Source organism: Nomascus leucogenys, unplaced genomic scaffold, assembly GCF_006542625.1.
Source record: "Nomascus leucogenys isolate Asia unplaced genomic scaffold, Asia_NLE_v1 001022F_60102_qpd_obj, whole genome shotgun sequence".
In the NCBI taxonomy this organism is placed as follows: Eukaryota; Metazoa; Chordata; class Mammalia; order Primates; family Hylobatidae; genus Nomascus; species Nomascus leucogenys.
Genome location: NW_022096770.1, coordinates 1 through 21,563, shown reverse-complemented (window position 1 = coordinate 21,563; position 21,563 = coordinate 1).

The window sequence follows — 21,563 nt, the reverse complement described above, 5'->3', positions numbered from 1 at the left end:
ACAATCCAGGCCCTCTCAGGCTATATCATAACAGAGAGAGAATTATTAACATCAGCCCCGGGGAAGACAAGTGGAAACTTGTGTCTGTCACACTTCCTTGGCCCCACTCTTCCTTTCTGATATGGATGGAAATGAATGCCTTCCCCAGTCACGGGCCATCTTCCTTGCGTCTGAATCATGTTAATTTGCTCTAGCAAAGACATCACACCTGGCACAGCAGTTTGTTTGGGGCCCATTCGTGGATAAAATTGCAGTAGTCCGCCATGGTCAGAGAGGATCCACTCTGAATTTTGTAGAGGCCAGACTGAGGAATTGCATGGGAATATGATGGGGACAACCACAGCAGCATCCTTTAGGTCTTTGAGAATGACATTCAAATATGCTATTCTCACTGGGTTGCAACATTGCTATTGATTTACTGTCTTGCCTGGTGTGGTGTCATGAGTGGTGCAAGATTAAAGATAACCAGGTCCACAAACATTTGTATCTTTCTACATGGTCCACCTGTTCCGCTGGTCGTCAGAGCCATGGGCACCAGGCTCAAGCCCCTCCGCGGGTCAGTCAATATTGCAAACCACGCATAATAGTATACATAGTCACTCACGCCTATAATGCCAGCACTTTGGGAGGCCAAGGCAGGTGGATCACCCGAGGTCAGGAATTCAAGACCAGCCTGGCCAACGTGGTGAAACCCTGTCTCTACTAAAAATACAAAACTTAGCCCGGCATGGTGGCAGGTGCCTGTAGTCCCAGCTACTCGGGAGGTCGAGGCAGGAGAATCGCTTGAAACTGGGAGGCGAAAGTTGCAGTGAGCTGAGATCACGCCACTGCACTCCAGCCTGGGTGACAAAGCTAGACTCGGCCTCAGAAAAAATATATATATAATAATATACATAGCCACTATATAAGTGTTACAGATTAAACATTCTACAGTAAACAAAGTAACATTTAACATCAAGAGAAAAAGATTGAAAGAATTCACCAACCAGGCCAGGGGAAGTAAGACAAAAGGAGTCCGGGGCTGGGCTGGCCGGTCCATTGGCCCTGCAAGGAAGAGCCTTCGATATGGCAGAGCCTTTGGAGGCAGATGCCAAGTTCTTCTCATAAGTGACTGCAAGACGGGGTCAGTTAAGATGGCCAGTTGAAGCTGCTGAAGGGGTGTTCTTTTATGGTCTCAGAGTCCTCTGGTGAGAACTGATAGTATTAAATAGAAGAATACGCTTATTTGTGACCTTATCTGGTTGGATGCAGTCTTAATTTATTTGTTTCCTAAGCAAAACATCTCATCCTTGTTGGCAAAGTGCCCTATGAAATATATAATGGAGGGAGGCCGAGGTGGGTAGATCATGAGGTCAGGAGTTCGAGACCAACCTGGTCAACATAGTGAAACCCCATCTCTACTAAAGATACAAAAAAATTAGCCAGGCAGGGTGGCACGTGCCTGTAATCCCGGCTACTTAGGAAGCTGAGGCAGGAGAATAGTTTGAACCCGGGAGGCGGAGGTTGCAGTGAGCCGAGATCACGCCACTGCACTCCAGCCTGGGACAGAGCGAGACTCCATCTCAAGAAAAGAAAAAAGAAATATATAATGCAGTCCTTTTCTAAGATGGAGTTAGTTATGTCAAGGGTGCTCTATGCACCCGGGGAGAGGGAGGCAGTTTCACAGGCTTCCACTTGGCCCTCCCCATTACAGTAGCTCTTCACCCTACAGGCCAAGGACCAAGTCCACCCATTACCAGTACACATTTAGGGAGGGGGAAACCATCACTGGGAGGCTTCATGGACCCACCAGACCCACTGTGAACCAAACCTGGACCAGGCCCATCATGTGAACTCCATTCCCCGTCACTCTGAAACGGGGACCACAGTGACACTCAGTGTCCGGGGTATCAGTGTCAACGTGGATCCTGTGTGCAACAGTGCTCTCAATGTCTGCGTATATTTCTCTCCCACAAGTAAATGGTTGTAGGTTCCTTTGGGGAAAGATTGGGGGCAATTAATTTATACCCTTCTCCCTGGGACCCAGCCTCTCCTTCAGACAATGGATTCTGGGCATGAAAACCGGCTCAGACTGGAAACTGAGCAACACACCATGTTTGACAGGATGGTTGCTCTTGGGAACACCCTTTTTTATTCAATGTGTAAACTGAGTAATACTATAAATGTACAATGATTTGAGTTATAGGTGGGAAGTTGGCTGCTCATCTGTCTTGCCCTAGTAGGGCTCTATTAACTATTTCCAACCCCTATCTGTAGGTCAGGTCCCCCTGCTGCTTCTCTGACCTTGCTGCTCATCATGACCTTACACCCACCCTCTTTCTGACTGTGAAGGGCTTACCATGTGGCTTTATTTTGTGATCCTATTAGCCTCATTGCTATCAGGGAGCCCAGTTCTGCACAGCATCCCCTGCTGTCGGCCATGACCTACAGGGGACAGTTCTGCTGGAACCTCTCCACAATGCTGCTGCCCTTTCAGCTGAACCTTCTCACTGCTTTGGGAAATGGAGGAGTTTCCCTCAGACCCACCTATGGAACATCAGATGGGGGCTGGGAAGGTGTTGTAGCCTTACAAAGAATATCCTCCCCAGCAGGCCCAGCCTGACTCTTCTGAACCCTCTGTCTCTACCTACCAAAAACACTTCTCTCTTTTTTTGAGACTGAGTCTCGCTCTGTCACCCAGGCTGGAGTGCAGTGGCGCCAGCTCAGCTCACTGCAACCTCCATTTCCCAGGTTCAAGTGATTCTCCTGCCTCAGCCTCCTGAGAAGCTGGGATTACAGGCATGAACCACCATGCCCAGCCCCTACCATAACACCTCTACTGCACTTTGCGAGACATCACTGTCCCCAAGATCCTATGAGCCATCTGTCTCCCAGGGTCCTCGGGAGGGAGTTAAATCCACGCAGAGAACTCCAGCTGCAATAGGTAGAATTCCCCCTGGTACCTTCATGTCCACCGTTCCTTATCCAGCACCTCCGATCCGGTCTGGTACACTCTCCTGGCATCTGCGTGTCTGTCCTTGCTAGGGCCTGCAGCTCCTTCGGGATCCGGTTCCTTTCCCCTCCACCTGAGTTATATTGTGACTTAGGAATCTGTCTGGTGGCCAGGAGGGGAGGTGGGGAGCATTTGTATTATCTTACAAGGCACAGGCCTCGGTATCATCTTTAAGCAAGGGAGCAGTGATAGATAGCTTTAATAGGGAAGAGAGGGCCACTTCTGCAGGCTGGAAAGCGTCTAGAGAATGTGGGGTTTCACAGTTTTCAGGGCATTTACTGAGGTATCCCCCTTCCAATCCCAGAGCCCCACTCCTTCGTAATCAGGATTGTGACCTGCATGTAGCCGACTTCCTGGGGTTGAGAATTCACCCTTCACTGAAGCTTCTGTAGTCATTACCATTAAAGCCTGGCCTGATCCTCAACTCTTTCTGCCCTCTTAAGACATAAGGGCCTCGTTTCACACTTCACCTGAAATTAGTGATTAATCACCTGCAGCATTTTTATTGTCTTTCTCCAATGCATCACGAACACTGGCAACAGCCACTTAATTTCTTTGCCTTGGAATTTCTTTCAGTATCTTTCAGATGACTGAGCTATTGCACCATCAGTGAAGGCTTAATCGTTGCCCATACAGATGCCAGAGGCTTCTCTCCTGGGAGGTTGGTGAGGGGGGGGTGCGGGGGGGGGGTCCTTGTATCCAGCTGGCAGCTGATGGCAGCTCCAAAGTCCTATTTTAGGGTCTGCTTCCTATAGGACCAACTCCTGGCACTAGCTGCCTTAGTTTGCGTTCTCAGGAGCCAGTCGGAGATGGAGGCTTGTGGGGAGGTTGATTGGGAGGTACCCTCGGGAATCCTGCGATGAGGAAGAAAGGATTTGGCACAGGTGGGTACCATGGGGAGCTGTAGAGTGGAACAGTTGTCTCAAACAGAGGCAAGGTGACAGGGCTTCGTATGGCACAGGACGAATGCCATCTTGAGAGTTCGCTATCTTCTGCTGAGAGGGTACTGGGGACAGACTCCGCTGTGAGCAGCCACCACTCCTGGCAGCTGGGGACAGCCCTCAGTCCTGAAGGAGAATCTTTGTGGCACACCACACCATACACCACATGCCTTAAACTTAGATTTTGACAAATTAAATTCCCAATTAACTGTGGCTTCCCCAAATCAGTAAATGGCACTACTAACCAACTAATGTCTGATATCAAAACATCAAAGCCACCTTTCTTTCTTCAGTTTCCCTTCCTATCCTCAACCCAATTCAGCCACAAATACCATTGGTTCTACCTCCAAAGGATGTCTCTAATCTGCCCACTTCTCCCTATCTTCACTGCCACGCGGTGGCTGTGTGCCGAGTCACAGACATTTCACCAGGACCCCGCAGTAACTTCCTGTCGTAGTCCCTTAGGGCTGCTATAACAAACACTTTAGCCTGGGAAATTTATAAACAGAGACATACTGCTCCCAGTTCCAGAGGCTGGAAGATCAAGGTACCAGAAGAATCAGTGTCTGGTGAGGGCTCCTACCCTGCTTGAGAGATTTCTGCCTTCTCACTGAGTCCCCACATGGTAGAAGGGGCGAACATTCTCTTTGGGTTCTCTTAGTAAGGACTCTAGTCCCATTCATGAGGGCTCCACCCTCCTGGCCTGATCACCTCCCAGAGGCCCTACCTCCCACCACCACTGCACTGAGGATTAAGTTTCAACATCTGAATTTTGGGAAGACACAAATGTTCAGACTATCACACTTTCTGACCATCTCCCTCCGACACACTCTCCACACCCTAGCCAGGGTAATATCGGAAAAACGTAAGTCACAATAAAAACATAAGTGGCATTCCCTGCTTAGCACCCTCTGACAGCTTCTCACCCCTGTGGTCTTCTCAGACCCCCATTCCCTCCTCACCTACCATGTCCTTCCCGCACAGGATGCCCAGCCAGTCTCCTTTCTTGCCTGCAAGCCTTCCGCCCTCTTCCCTGCCGTCGGGCCTCAGCAGGTGCTGCTCCCCACGTAGGTAACGCTCCTATCTCACATCCCACGGATCTTTCCACTGCTGAAATCTCTGCATCCGTCATGTCTCAGCTCCCACGTGACCCCTCACACAGCTGTTCCAAGCATCCAGCTAACATGGCCTCCCAGTCATGGTTGCTGTCTTTAATCACTGGGTTATGACAGTACTTGTCATAACCCAGAATTATTAACGTTTTTGCCTGTGTAGTGTCACTTTCCCATCTAGAAAGCAAGCTCCCCACACACGGAACTCATGTGGCACTTTTGTGTCACTGAAGCCCTGGTGCCAGCATGTGCACCCACTACGTGAATATACTTAACCTTTGTTAGTTCCCATTCTATTGCTTACATTATTTTCAGATAAGCTAAAGATTGTACCAGGACATGTTTATACTGGGTAATAAAAACATACACTAACTTTTTTTTTTTTTTTTTGAGACGGGGTCTTGCTCTGTCTCCCAGGCTGGAGTGCAGTGGCACCATATTGGCTCGCTGCAACCTCCACCTCCCAGGTTCAAGCAGTTCTCCTGCCTCAGCCTCCCAAGTAGCTGGGATTACAGATGCATACCACCATCCCTGGCTAATTTTTGTATTTTAAGTAGAGACAGGGTTTCACCATGTTGGCCAGGCTGGTCTCAAAACTCCTAACCTCAAGTGATCCACCTGCCTCAGCCTCCCAGAGTGCTGGGATTGCAGGCGGTAGCCACCGCACGTGGCCGAACATACTGTAGTAATTTTTTTAGCTTATACCTCAAGTGATACAGACATTTGGACAACCAGATGCAAATCAATAAGGAAAAGATGCTTTTACCATTTTCCAAATGCTCCCCCTTGCCAGCAGAGATAGATGTTTCCAGGTGGCTGTCATGGTGATAGACGCTGTTTTCTCGCCTTTTCATTTTATCTGTGGAATAGGAAAGTGATGACTCAGAAGGCAGAACATTCCTGGTCTGGAGAGGATCTTTGAAAAGCCTGATGTGGCGCCACCATCTGGCTTCTCTAGAATAAAAGTTCTAACCGCATGGTTCATGGTATCGTCGGGACAAGCCCGCGTGCCGGCTGGGACCCAGCATGACATGGGAGCTCACCCACTGTGGGATTTCCTTAACCAGGGGCCACTGTCATGCCTCGTGCACTGTGAACTTGTCGTCCCCGTGGCTTGGAAGCCCACCTCAGAAAGACATCTCCTTTCAGAGCCTGAGCAGCCACAGCATTTCAGGGGACAACATCAACACATGACCAAGAAGGCCAGGCCAGACATGGTGGCTCACACCTGTAATCCTAGCACTTCAGGAGGAGGATCAAGGCAGGAGGATCGCTTGGAACCAGGAGTTCAAGACCAGCCTGGGCAACATAGCAAGACCCCACCTCTACAGAAAAATAAACAATTAGCCAGGTGTAGTGGTATACTCCTGTAGTCCCAGCTTCTTGGGAGGCTGAGGTGGGAGGATCGATTGCTTGAGCCCAGGAGGTTGAGGCTGCAGTGAGCCATGATCACGCCACTGCCCTGCAGCTTGGGTGATAGAGACCCTGTCTAGAAATTAAAGAAGACCAAGAAATAGGAAGATTTTCCTCCTAGAAATTCTCAGGAGAACACTGGGATTTCCCCTGGAAAAGACTAGACGCTTATGTCTGGGGGAATCCATCCCATTTTAGCAAAAAGAAGGTAAAGGACCCAGTGAATCAAAGAGTTTGTTGGAGGCCTGGTGCTGTGGCTCACACCTGTAATCCCAGCACTTTGGGAGGCTGAGGCGGGCAGATCATTTGAGGCCAACACGGCAAAACCCTGTCTCTTCTAAAAATACAAAAAATTAGCCAGGCATGGTGGTGCGTGCCTGTAATCTCAGCTACTCAGGAGAATCGCTTGAACCTGGGAGGCGGAGTTTGCAGTGAGCAGAGATGGTGCCACTGCACTCCAGCTAGGGTGACAGAACAAGACTCTGTCTCAAAAAAACAAAAACAAAAACAAAGCAAAGAGTTCGTTGTTAGATAGAGCCCAGTAAAGCCAAAACAAAACTCCTTCCTGGCAGAGCCGTCAGGATAAACGTCAGCCCTTAACGGCTACCACAGATCCCACCGTTACCCATATTTACCTACGGCCCAGCACTGCTGTGATGAGGCTCAGGGAAAATAACAGGGTCCCTGAAGTCTCCAACAACCAGCTCTTTCCTACCCACCCTGTCTCTGTCTCCGAAATTTTCTCTTTCCATGCACCCAATCTTACCCTCTCACTTTTCTGCCTCTTTCTCATGTCAGTATTTATTCTCTCCTCCCTCCCTACATCCATCTCTCCTTCGCTCTTCCCTCCCTTTCCATTTCCTGCATTATTTCCCACCTTCTCCAATTTAAGAGGATTATCCACTTCTGACTTGGCCCCATCATAGATGCAGAAACTTCCACAGAGGGTCAGCTCATAGATCCCTGGGGCCTTGGGGGCTGCCCTAAGAGCTGTGTTTCTACTGAGCCTTTAGAATACCAAGTACCCCTTAAAAATTCACTTGCAAACTACCCACCCAGGATCGTTGCAGACTGTTCTTTAGAAGTTTTAGAGGTCTCTGCGTGCTCACTTCCAACTTATTTCTGTGTGTGCCAGTCACACGTTCAACAATCCTTTGGCTCACGATGTATCCCCAGCACTTGGCTTTCTCTCCACTGAGGTTAGTTTTAACATGCCAGTTGATAGTTATAAAACAGCAGTTCTGGAAATCCCATCCGAGGATTGCTCTGTATTAACACATCATTAAAATAGTATATTGCAAAGTCAACATATGATTATAACTGTTGACCTATCAAATACTGAGAGATTTTAAAACCTCAGTGGGAGCCAAATGCCATTTTATTAAATTGGGATACAGGAAGGGAAGAGAGGGTGTTGCAAATGTTGCAGTGGTGTTAGTTTGAGATGTTAGTGGGTTTTGCCAATATTTTCTCTAACAAAATAAGAATGTAATATATCCATGTTACGTTAGAACATTGTATTTTTATTCTGTATATACCTACCCGGACATATATACATACACACAGTGCATACATGTGAAGTGTGGCCACAAAGTTGACGTGGGACAGTCTACTGTGGCTCATGTCTAATGGCCGTAGAGCAATTTCAATGAGGTTCCTGCAACGTCTGCAGCAATGGCCCCATTACTCAATTAAGACAGAGGCTCCCAAAGCGGCTGCAACACCCATCTGAAAATGTTAAGTTATGGTATATAAAAATTTATATCGTGACTCATATTAAACAACTGTTTTACAATGTAAGTCAATAAACTTTTATTGAGCAGTGTGGCAGATACAGGGTATGGGATGAAGGATGAATGCACAGTCCCTGTCCTCAGAGAGTCATAACAATATTTTACTGTGCCCTTCTCTTGGAAATGAGTGACTCTGCCCAAATGTGGAAAAATATTTAAGTGATTCAAAACTAATATGGCTGTTGGCTCTGAATACAGAGTAAACAAACCTCTGCCCAAAGAGAAATCAGATCCGCTGTCTTTCTGATCTAACTCAGCAAAGCCAACTTCTCAAGGTTTGAATTCCTCCCTCAAATGAACTTCGTGCCTCTGACATTGCACTCATCCCAAATATCACTTCCTGATGGCACGGCCTGTGCTTTCTGAGTGTGTTGACAGGTCAGACCACTGAGGAGTCCTGTGTGGCTCTCTCTGTCCAGACCAAGCTGGCTGGTCAGGATGAACGGCCGTGTCTATCTGCACAAGGCCAGTGGCTTATGTGAGCTAGACTTACACAGCTGTTTTAGGATGTTCAAAAAGATCAAAGAGCAGGAAATCATAAAACAAAATCAAGTAGACAGAGAAAAGAACAAGCAAAAAATTTATAATCGACAAGCCAAGTGGTTACAATGAAAACCTCAAAGCCCTGGGTAAATGCGAGAGACAAAGGAATTCAACACAGGGCTCGTGAACGGGAAAGTTACGTGGAAGAGGGAAGAATTGTACCCAGAAGGCAGTGTAGAGAGGCAAAGGAACTTTTTTAAAAATGAAAGTGTTGGCTCAAGCCTGTAATCCCAGCACTTTGGGAGGATGAGATGGGTGGATCACCTGAGGTCAGGAGTTTGAGACCAGCCTGGCCAACATGGTGAAACTCCATCTCTACTAAAAATACCAAAATTAGCCAGGCGTGGTGGCATATGCCAGTAATCTCAGTACTCAGGAGGCTGAGACAGGAGAATCGCTTAAACCCAGGAGGCGGATGTTACAGTGAGCCAAGATCACGCCATTGCACCCCAGCCTGGGTGACAGAGCAAGACTCCATCTCACAAAAAAAAAAAAAAAAAAAAAAAAAAAAGGTGTAGTTAAGAAAAGGCAGAGAGTTTGAGAGGTGTTGACTTTTGTCTAAACGCCACTCCAGAGATGAGAATCAAAGAAATGGAAGAGGAAATGTATTGAGATCATGGCTGGGGATGTGCAGGAATTGAAGACGAGAGTGACAGAATGCACAGAAGTGAATTCACACCTCAGACATCATATTGAAACTACAGAAATCAAGGAGGAAGAGGAAATCTTAAAAGCAACCAGAGAAAAGACAGGCACCCTGGAGGGAATAACAGTCTGACAGCAGGTGCCAGAGGGAATGGAATAATATCTTAAAGTGCTGAGAGCGGGCCGTAGCCACGGCTGTTTAGTTCAGCTATTAGTATTCCATGGAACAGACAGTGGGGAGCACCACTTCCTCCTTCTCCAGAGTCTCCCACAATTGACAGCGGTCATTTCTCAGACTCCCGGCTCCTGCCCGGGGCCTGTGTGTCTCAATGAGTGGCTCCACCTTCCTCCGTTTTTACAAAAGTGAGAAACCTGAAAGTCAGCCCATAGACAGAACCTCCCCAAGTCCTGTCACTTTGTTTTTCTTTTTCTTTTTTGTAGAGATGGGATCTCACTATGCTGGTCTCGAACTTTTGGCCTCAAGTGATCCTCCTGCCTTGGCCTCCCAAAGTGATGAGATTACAGGCGTGAGCCACCACACCCAGCCCATGTCCTTTGTTTTAAATTCCCACATGTCCATCCCTGTGGACACTGCTCTGGCTCAGGCCTATTGCAGTAGCCTCCTAGCTAGCCTTGCCCCCTGCCACCTCACCAATACCAGAGTAACTCTTTTCAGACTGCTAAGAGGGGTCCCTTTACTGCTTCCTACTCAAAGCTGTCCCAGCTCACCCTTCACACAATGTGCTCCCCCTGTTGCCCCCTGCCCATGCCTGTCTGGGACCCCCAGTGTTCCAAGCCAGGGGTCTACAAACCAGGGCTCACCGGCCACACTGTTTGGATACCCTCTCTGCCCAGTCCCTGGCTGTGGGGTCATTCCCAGCTTGCCACGGGATGGCTTTCAGCAAAAGCCTGCAGGTAACTCTGGGTGCCACACTTCTGACTACTATGACCCAAAAGAATCGCATCCGATCTGCTCTACCCCTCTGTATAAGTTGATCCTTTAGAAAGGCGTAAGAATTCCAGGCAAGGACAAAGCCTCTTTCCTGTGGCCCTGCATGTTGTTCCAGTCCTTCCCGGAGTCCTTGCTCTTCCGTGCATCCCCCATACCACAGCCCACACCCCCCACCCCGCCACAGCCCACACCACCCCCCACCACCCCCCACCACCACCCCCACCACCACCAACACCACCCCCCCACCACAGCCCACACCACCCCCCCACCACAGCCCACACCACCCCCCCACCACAGCCCACACCACCCCCCCACCACAGCCCACACCACCCCCCCCACCACAGCCCACACCCCCCCACCACAGCCCACACACCCCCCACCACAGCCCACACCACCCCCCCACCACAGCCCACACCACCCCCCCCCACCACAGCCCACACCACCCCCCGCTGCATGTTTTCCTGGTGGGCACCAGAGCTTCCCCTTCCATTTTCCACAGTCTCTTTCATGCCACACGCTGGTGGGTGCTAGGCAGGACATAGGCTGGGCCCAGGTTCCCCCACTCAAGTTGCATGAGGCCCATGCCTGTCCACAGAGGACCCCCGGCCCCACCAGGGATGAGAATCCAGAGCTGAGGTGCAGAACCACGTGGAGGCCAGAGAGCTGTGCTCCTGGGTGTGAGGAGATATAACCACATCTTTTGTTTTCTGTTTCCTGTTGCTTTGACATCTGGGGCCTGAAGGGATGACCCCTCCCCGGACTACTTCCTAGAGAGAAGAAAGAACTGACCCCCAGTGTGCTCCTCAAATGTGAGCCAACCAATCCAGAGGCCACACCCCTCATCCTTCCAGGCCCCCCGCAAACCGAATTGCCCCAGGGCAAGTACCAGGCAACTAGAGACAGGCCCAACACCCCAAAGCCTGCAGAAATTAATCAAACAGGGCAATCCCTGGCCCGTTTACCCTGCCTTGCCCAGTCCTTCCCACGGAACCACAGCAGAGGCTCTCGCCCACGCTTTCTTCCTGTGCTGCCGCTGCCTCCTGCCTAGTCCTGTGCTTCCTGGCACCACCCCCCATGGCACACTCCCTTGTCTTGAGAACTGTAACAAACCATCTTTTCAAGGGCAGCTGCCTCCCGATCTGTTGGTCCTGCTGTTCTTCACATTTTCTCTTAACGTATGTTTTAAAGCAGAGGGTAAAGAAGAAAGTGGTCAGGACTCTTGGGAGGATTAGAGACAGGAACATGGGGCCCATTTGCCAGGATGGATGGGTTCTAAGGGAGGGGAACAGATGGGTCATGGGTTACATCAAGGCAGGTGGTCAGCAGCTACCTCCTGCCCTGCCACACCCCACCTACCCACCCTCGGCCTGCCCGTGGACTGTGCTTCCTCCTCAGGTTGGAAAATAAGGCAGACTCTTCCAGGCTCCCTTTTAAAGGACAGCACACCAATAAATCAAACACCATAGTCTGTCGTCTTCTCACTTTATTCTGATGCAAGCATCCTGGAGTCTTCTGTCCCTGCTATCTATGCGCCCTGCCCTCCAGCCCTCTCTCTGTAAGGCTGTATAACACATGGCCTTATCCGAACTAAAACTGCCTCCCAGAGGCTGGATGGAATGCTGGCTGCAGGGTCTGGGTCCTGAGACAGATTGATGGGTGAACCCATCTCAAAATGAGATCCTGCTTGGCTTTGAGTCATGAAGCCCCCTGAAAGTAATCCAGGACCGTCGGCCACTCTACGGAGTGGGCACAGCCACATTCCACACCCGGAAGACCAAAGCCAGAGAGTCTGTCACATCTCTCAGAGCCACATAGCAAAGAGTGATCCACTCTGCTTAATGCAGTCCATGGAGACTCACAGAGCAGAGGACACCTGAAGGAGAAGTGAGGATCTGGCAGGTAGAGGAGATGAAGGGCTTTCTGGACAGAAGGGACAGGCTGTGCAAGGGAACAGAGAGTGGGAAATTGCTGGCACATGAGGTGCAGCGTTGTGGGGTTGATAGCAATTGAAACTGGACGTCCAAAGACCAGTATGTTTCCAGTTTTGCCCCCCGCCGGGCCTGGTGCGGATGAAGGACTCAATAAAGATTTCCTGATGAATGAATGAGTTCAAGACACAGCCATGGACAGAGACGTGGGACCTTGAATGCCAGACCAACAGCATTTTGCCTTCTGCTCAGAGTAGGCCAACTGGGCTCCAGGCAGAAAAGGACACCTAATTAGACCTTCTTGCTTCTACAGAGATCATGCCAGGATAGCCGGGGTGTTTCTGGGCTCAGCTGCATGAGCTGGTCAAGCCATGCTCTTGAAATAAATAGCTTGTACTGTTTGTCCCCCAAGGACAAAACATGCTTCGTGGAGCCTGTCTCATTATTCCTTGCAACACACATATGTAAAGCATTAGCCGGCAGATTTCCCCACTCTGGCTTGTTTAGAGTGAAGATTTTTGTCAAGGTCACACAGCACGTGAGGGGTGAAACTGAAAGCAGCAGTGACCCTCAGCCCCTTGTCCTAACCATGTTCTTCTCTGATGCTTTTTCCCCTTGCTTCAGCCAAGGGGCCGAGGCTGACCTGGCAAACCATGGCCGTGACTCAGCTCCTGTCTGCTGGGTAGGCCCAGCACAGGGTCTCCTCCTCCAGGCTGGGATGCCGGCTCCCCACAGCTGACTGTAACTTGCCTACTACGGTGTGGCTCTGTCCTGCAGTGATTGTCAACTCTGGGGGGCCAGGCAAGATTCAAGCCCCTGAGGGGAGAAGGAGATGACTCATGTATGCCTGAAAGAAAGCAGGGAGGAGGTAGAAACTGGGCCCAAATGGAAGAGCCTGGCCTAGCCCCTTGGGAAGTAACCAGAAAGCTTCCTCACCGAGCAGACCTCCTTGAGCTCCAGAAGGCTCCAGCATGCTTATGACTCCCAATTCTCATTCCGACACCAGAAAGCGGGCCTCTCCGTTCCATTCCACAGTTTTAACGAATATTAAGCGAGCTCCCGTATGTGCCAGGCACTGCACCGGCCACCATGCACGTGGCCATTTCCACACCCACAATAGCATGGGCTCTGTGTGAAGCACGTGAGAAGTGAAGAGATACGGTGGTAGACATGACAGACGCAGCCCTGCCCTCATGAGTTTACAGTCGGAAATCGTTATATTTCAGAGAGTCCGTGCAGTATAGGACAGACCACAAATCCTAGTCAGAGAGACCTGGATTCAAGACAGCGGCCTAGCTTCTCACCAGCTGGTTACTAAACAATGTGAAAATGGAAGTTTGGACTGACGTCAGTATGCACAGATACCGTGTGCCCAAGACAAGACCTGACCCCAAACCATCAAACCAAAACCCCTTACCCATGATATGGATGTGAAAAAGCTGGGCTTTGGTGATTAAAAGATTTCTTTGGAGAGAGCCACTGGTGTGCTCTGAGCCTCATTCCAGCCCTGCCAATGAGAGGCAGACGGTGCCTCCCACCCCTCTTGGGCCTAGAAAAGAAGAGGGGCTACATGGAGACCTCAAAAGGGACTTCATACCAGACACGTACCCAGATGTTTAAGCAGCATAGTGGATGGGTACCTGGCTCACCGCTGAGAAATCCAGACGGAAACAGATTGGCCGTTTGTTGGCTGGGGCTGCCATGACAGAAAGCCATAGAAGTGGCTTAAACAAAAGAACTCTATTTCTCACAGTACTGGAGGCTGGAAGTCCCAGATCAAGGTCCAGCAGGGTTTGGTTTCTGGCGAGGGTGCTCTTCCTGGCTCGCAGGCAGCTGCTGTGTCCTCCCACGGCCTTTCCTCTGAGCGCTCTTGGAGAAAGAGTGAAGGAGAGTTCTCAGTGTCTCTTCTCATAAGGATACTCATCCTACGGGTCAGGGACCCACCCTCATGGCCTCATTTAACCCTAATTACCTTCTCATAGGCCCTGTTTCCAAATACAGTCACACTGGGGGTTAAGGTTCAACATATGAATGGGGGGCAGGGGGACAATTCAGTCTATAGCAGGCAAACTAGTTACTTCGACAGCAGAGGAAGAGAGGCAGCCACACCAGAATCAGCCTGCACTTTCAGAGTGTGTCAGGGTAGAGACCACGGGGGGCCATGTATGAGAGAGCCAATGTGGGGTGGCTTAGGTCCTGTCCAAGGGGACTGTGTGGTGAGGAGACAATAGGAGAACACCAGCTGTGATCCACCAGCATCCCTGGAGCAGAAGAAGGGGTACTAACCGCAAGTAGAGAAAAGCCCATCTTCCACATCAGCCTGTAGGAGAGAGATGTCAGCAGATAACAGGGTGATGGATGTGTATCTCCAGGCCACCTATGAACGTGCTCTAGGAGGCAAAGTCAGTTCTGAGTACTTGCAAGGCCCAGAGAACACTCATATTTGATAGTCACATCAGTACCTGCCAAGAAGGAACCTTCCTGGTCCCCTTTCCCCTCCACCTGCCCCCAGCCCATGGAAGACGAAGAATTCCCAGGTGGGGAAAGCTCCAACAGGCTTACTGTGGACTCTTCCCCCAGGCAAGCTTCCTCCTGAAGCCAGAACAGGAAGAATAGATTCAACTTTAAATGAAATTCAGAGTTGTATTATGCCATGAAACTGGATAGTTTTATTACTGAATCAAGACCATATTTTGCAACTTAAGTTGACTTGAGAAAGTTGACAGGGAAACTATTTTTATTACCTTGGAGAGATCAAAAAAATTCATGGACCAAAACTTTCATCCAGGGTCAGGGGAAGAACCAGTCCCAAAGAATAGATATATAGAGACGGTGAAGAGGTGGCAAAAACATGCTTCATGGGGACTCCCCCGACCTGGAATTTGTGTGTGTTCAATGCCACAGGTAAACATGCTACATGGTTTGCCATCTTAAAATAGGGATAATATAACTTGCCATGGAATATTGCTCTGAACATTAAACTACATACGTTAATGTCTGCAAGACACCTAGGGCAGCACCTGGCACTCAGTAGGTCCAAAGACACGGTAGCCAGTGTGATTGTTGTTCATAATAGTGTAGCAAGAGCATTAAAAAGTACCTAGAGGTTAGAAGTCTCTGCAACTCTGAGCTTGCTTTGTGTCTTCTCCCTCCGAAGTTGACTCTCATGTCAAGAGCAGTTTCTAGTACTATGGAGTTCCAAGGAAGTTCCAAACTGCAAGGAAATCTGACCTCTCTCTCTCCCCCAAGCCCAGTACAACATTTGAATTTTATGTGGAAATCTTAAACCTCTCCTTCTCATTTGGTCTCATTTGGAGCTTTGAAAATGTAAGATTTGCCATATATGGTTTCTCCCCAGACTCATGCTGAAAACTAGTCACTGTTTTCCAGAAACCTCAGCATCTGCTCAGCTATCTAGCCCCTGGGATCACTGCGAAATTGGACTAATACCAAGGACCGGTTACCACAATACGTCATCTACTCATGAATACCGTTAAGTGAGCTTGGTTTCAAGAAACCTTAAACCTTCAACGCATAGCTCACTTCAGTCTTTTCTCGGCATTCCAGAACATGATTAATGGTGACGCCGTGCCACAGATAAGTTATACATGGCTCAGAACTCTAATTCACAATTGATTAGTCCATGAACAATAGTGCTGAGTAACACAGTGTTAATGGCCAGCCCCGGTGGTCTGTTCCTACCAGAAACCCATTACTAAGTCCACCCTGTGTTTTACAGCATCCCTACTGGAGCCCAATATCTGCTTATGGGGGCAGCTGCTTTGTTTAATGGTTGCTAGCCATGTGCAATTAGCTAGAGTAGAACAGACACTTTAGAGATTACAGCTTCAGCCTCCTAGTGAGAGGATGGGAAATATGATTTTTTAAAAAGTCAGTTTGCCTTCAAGTGGATCATATTCCCATGGACTGGGAAATAGATGCCTTCACATTGTGCTTGGGATGAGGGCAGGGAGAAAAGGCAACCTGTAACCAGTGATTTCCAAAGGCATCAGGGGTCAGTGGCTGCACAGGCAGGAAGTGAAACTCTTACAGGCCTGCAGGGTGGAATGGAAGGATGTCTGAAACTATAGGGAAGGAAGATAAATTAGACAGTGAGGAGGAATGAATGTGAAGACAGGAGGGACAGGTGGCAATGAAACGTGAATCCACATGAAGAAATAAATAGCACTGATAAAGGTAACTACATAGGTAGATATAAAAGACAGTGCAACTGGAATTTTTGTTTGTAACTCCTTTTCTCCTATTTGTTTTAAAAGGCAACTATACGAAACAAGCCTCTGTCAATGGACACATAATGTATAGAAATGTAATTTATAATAAGAGCATAAAAGAAATACACTGTGACCTATATGAGAAAAAAAAATCAAGAAACAATCCCACTTAATAATATCTATCAAAAAATAGAAATAATTAAGGAGGGCAAAGATCTATACACTGAAAACTATAGAACATTGATAAAAGAAATTGAGGAAGACTTCAATAAGTGAAAAGATATCCTGTGTTCCTGGATTGGAATAAATAATATTGTTAAAATGTTCATACTACACAAAGTGACCTATGGATTCAATGCAACTCCCATCAAAATTCCAATGACATTTTTCACAGAAAGAGGAAACAATTCAAAAACTCATATGGAACCATAAAAGACCCAAATAGCCCAAGCAGTCTTGAGCAAAAAGAATAAAGCCAGAGGCATCACACTACCAGACTTCAAAATATACTACAAAGGTATAGTAATCAAAACAGCATGGCACTGGCCCCAAAACAGACATATAAACCAAGGAAACAGAATAGAGAGCCCCACAATAAATCTGCACATTTGCAATTGATTTTTTCCACAATGATGACAAAAATACATGATGGGGGGAAAGACAGTGTAAATTAAATGGTGCTGGGAAAACTGGATATCCACATATGGAAGACTGAAATTAGATCCTTATCTCACACCATATACAAAAATAAAATTGATTAAAAACTTAAATATAAGACCTGAAAATGTTAAACTATTAGAGGAGAACATAGGGGGAAGTTTGGTGACATTGGTCTGGGCAATGATTTTTTGGATATGACCCAAAAAGCACAGGCAAAAAAAGCAAAAATACACAAATGGGATTATATCAAACTAAAAAGTTTCTACACAGTAAAGAAAACAACCAACAGCATAAAGAGACAATTTACAGGAGAAAATATTTGCAAACCATACATCTGATAATGGTTTACATCAAAAATATCTGAAGAACTCAAGCAACTCAATAGCAGGAAAACAACCTGATTTGTTTTTAGTGAGCAAAGGACCTGAATACACATTTCTCAAAAGGAGACATACAAATGGCCAACAGATATATGAAAAAATTCACAACATCACTAAATGTTAGAGAAGTGCAAATTAAAACCACAGTGAGATCTCACACTTGTTAGAATAGCTATTATCAAAAAGATGAAAAATAACAAGTGTTGGTGATGTGGAGAAAAGGAAACCTTTGTACATAGTTGGTGAGAATGTTGGTGGGAATGTAAATCAGTACAACCATTATAGAAAACAGTTTGAAGGCTTCTCAAAAAATTAAAAATAGAACTACCATATGACCCAACAATCCTACCACTGGGTGTATATACAAAGGAAATCAATATGTCAAAGAGATATCTGCACTTCGATGTGCACAGCAGCATTATTCACAAAGACCACGATACAGAAACAACCCAAGTGTCCATCAACAGATGAACGAATAAAGTAAACGTGGCTGTGTATACAAAATGGAACACTATTTAACCTTACAAAGAAGGAAATTCTGTCATTTGCAACAACACGGATGGACCTGGAAGATATGTTAAGTGAAATAAGCCAAACACAGAAAGACAAATACCACATGATCTCACATATGAAATCTAGGCTGGGTGCTGTGGCTCACACCTGTAATCCCAGCACTTTGGGAAGCCAAGGAGGGCAGATCACTTGAGGTCAGGAGTTCGAGACCAGCCTGGCCAAAATGGTAAAACCCTGTCTCTACTAAAAATACAAAAATTAGCCAGGTGTGGTGGTGGGCACCTGTACTCCCGGCTATTAGGGAGGCTGAGGCAGGAGAATTGCTTAAACCCGGGAGGCAGAGATTGCAGTGAGCCGAGATCGTGCCACTGCACTCCAGCCTGGGTGACAGAGCATGACCCTGTCTCAAAAAAAAAAAAAAAAAAAGAAAACACTAAAACAGTTGAACTCATAGAAGCAGAGAATATACTGGTGCTTGCCAGGGGCTGGGGTATGGGGTGTTGGGGAGATGTTGGTCAAAGCATGCAAAATTCAGATATACAGAAGGAAGAAGTTCAAGAGATCTATTGTACAGCATGGTGACTACAGTTAACAATGTACTGTATATTCAAAAATCACTGAGAACATAGATTTTAAGTGTTTTCACCACAAAAAAATACATGAGGTAATGCATGTTAATTAGCTAAATTTAGCCATTCCACAATGTATATATATTTCAAATCATGTTATATACCATGAATATTTATAATTTTCAACATAAAATATTAATTCATTTTTAAGAAGTCCTATTGGCCAGGCACGGTGGCTCACTCTGTAATCCCAACACTTTGGGAGGCCGAGGTGGGTAGATCATGAGGTCAGCAGTTCAAGACCAGCCTGGCCAAGATGGTGAAACCCCATCTCTACTAAAAATACAAAAAGTAGCCGGGTGTGGTAGTGGGCGCCTGTAATCCCAGCTACTTGGGAGGCTGAGGCAAAGAACTGCTTGAACCCGGGAGGCGAAGTTTGCAGTGAGCCAAGATTGTGCCACTGCACTCCAGCCTGGGTGACAGAGCGAGACTCCATCTCAAAAAAAAAAAAAAAAAAAAAAAAAAAAAAAATACTATTACAGTAGAGATCAAAGGAAAGAGATTTAAAAGAAACTACCAGAGCAATGAGAAAAAATCTATACCCCAATATCATGAAACTCTGTATCATCTATAGACACCTTGCATTTCACTATTACATGAGAGAGAAACTTTGGTGTTAAAAAAAGAAAGAAGAAACTTCTAACCTTGCATAGCCTGGCAGAAGTTGAAGAGGTAAGGTTTGCCAAGTCATTATGATAGAGATGGGAAATAGAGGAAGAGATACTGGTGGTTGAAAGTAAAAATAAATCGAGTAAGGAAAACCTGGGCTTGAATCTCAGTCATCCCTTTTTTAAGGCATTTATACCTTAGAGAAGTTACTTAACTACACTATCTGCCAATTTCATCATCTATAAATGAGAATAAATATACCTAACTTTCAGGGGTTTTTTTTTTTTTTTTTTTGAGACAGAGTCTCGCTCTGTCACCCAGGCTGGAGTGCAGTGGCGCGATCTTGGCTCACTGCAGGCTCCGCCCCCCGGGTTCATGCCATTCTCCTGCCTCAGCCTCCCAAGTAGCTGGGACTACAGGTGCCCGCCACCACACCTGGCTAATTTTTTGTATTTTTAGTAGAGACGGGGTTTCACCGTGTTAGCCAGGATGGTCTCGATCTCCTGACCTTGTGATCCGCCCCTCTCGGCCTTCCAAAGTGCTGGGATTACAGGCTTGAGCCACCGCGCCCGGCCTCATGTTGTTTTAAGAATTACCTATAATAGGCCAGGTATGGTGGCTCATGCCTATAATACCAACACTTTGGGAGGCTGAGGCAGGCAGGTCACTTGTGGTCAGTTTGAGACCAGCCTGGCCAACATGGTGAAACCCCATCTGTAATAAAATACAAAAATTAGCCAGGCACGGTGGTGGGAGCCTGTAATCTCAGCTACTTGGGAGGCTGAGGCAGAGAATTGCTTGAACCCAGGAGGCAGAGGTTAAGTGAGCTGAGATTGTGCCACTGCACTCTAGCCTGGGCGACAGACAGAGCGAGACCAAAAAAAAAAAAAAAAAATACTTATAATGACTAGTTAATACATTATTTTTAAAAAGACCATGAGGATGGAGGAGGGAACAAGCTATATAGTAACAAAGTTTTGTATACTATCAAAATTAAGTTGATATTATTACATACTGGATTACTATAAATTAAGATGTTAATGGTACACTCCAGGGCAACCACTAAGAAAATAACTCAAAGTATATTGTTAAAGAAAAAACAAGGTAATTGAGATTGCACATAGAAAATATCTTTTTAACAGAAAAGAAGGCAGTAATGATGGAATTGAAGAACAAAAGATATAAGACTTATGGAAACCAACAGCAGAATGGCATACATAAATTCTACCCTATCAGTAATTAATATAAATGTATTAAACTCTCCAGTTAAAAGGCATAGATTGTCAGAATGGATTTAAAATAAAAACATGATCCGCCTATGTTATCTATGAGAGACTCACTTTAGATTCAAGACACATATAGGTTGAATAATTAATAAAGGATAGCAAAAGATATGCCACACAAACAGTAACCAAAGGAGAGTTGGAGTGGCTATAATAATTTCAGACAAATTGACTTTAAGTCAAAAATTGTTACTAGAGACAAGAAATAATTTTATAATGATAAAGTGTCAATCCATCAAGACAATGTAACATTTACAAACTTATAAAATAGAACAGGTGAACAATGTCATCAATCTATATGATTTAGCAGATATTTATAGAACTCCACCCAACATAGCAGAATACACATTCTTCTCAAGTACATAGGGAACATTATCCATATGCTAGGCCATAAAACAAGTCTCAGTAAATTAAAAGGATTCAAATCATACAAAGCTGTTCTCCAACTATAATGGAATTAGAAATCTATAATAGGGAGAAATTTGGGAAATGCACAAATACGTGAAATTAAACAACATACTCCTAAATAGCCAGCGAATCAAAGGAGAAAGTGTTAGGGAAATTAGAACATACTTTGAGATAAATGAAAATGAAGACACATTCCGAAACTTATTGAATGCAGTTAGAACGGTGCTCAAAAGAGATATTTTTAGCTATACATGCTTTCACATCAAAAAAAGTAAATAACCTACCCTTCAACATTAAGAAACTGGACATGAAGTACAGACTAAACTTAAAGCAAGCATAAGAAATTGAATAATAAAAAAAATGTGGAAATAGAAAAATGAGAGAAAAAAAATCAATGAGCATAAAAATTCTTTTAAAAAAAATCAACACAAATGACAAACTATTAGCTATGTTGCCCAAAAAAGAAGACTCAAAGTATTAAAACCAGGAATGAAGAAGATGATATTACTACCAAACTTACAGAAATAAAA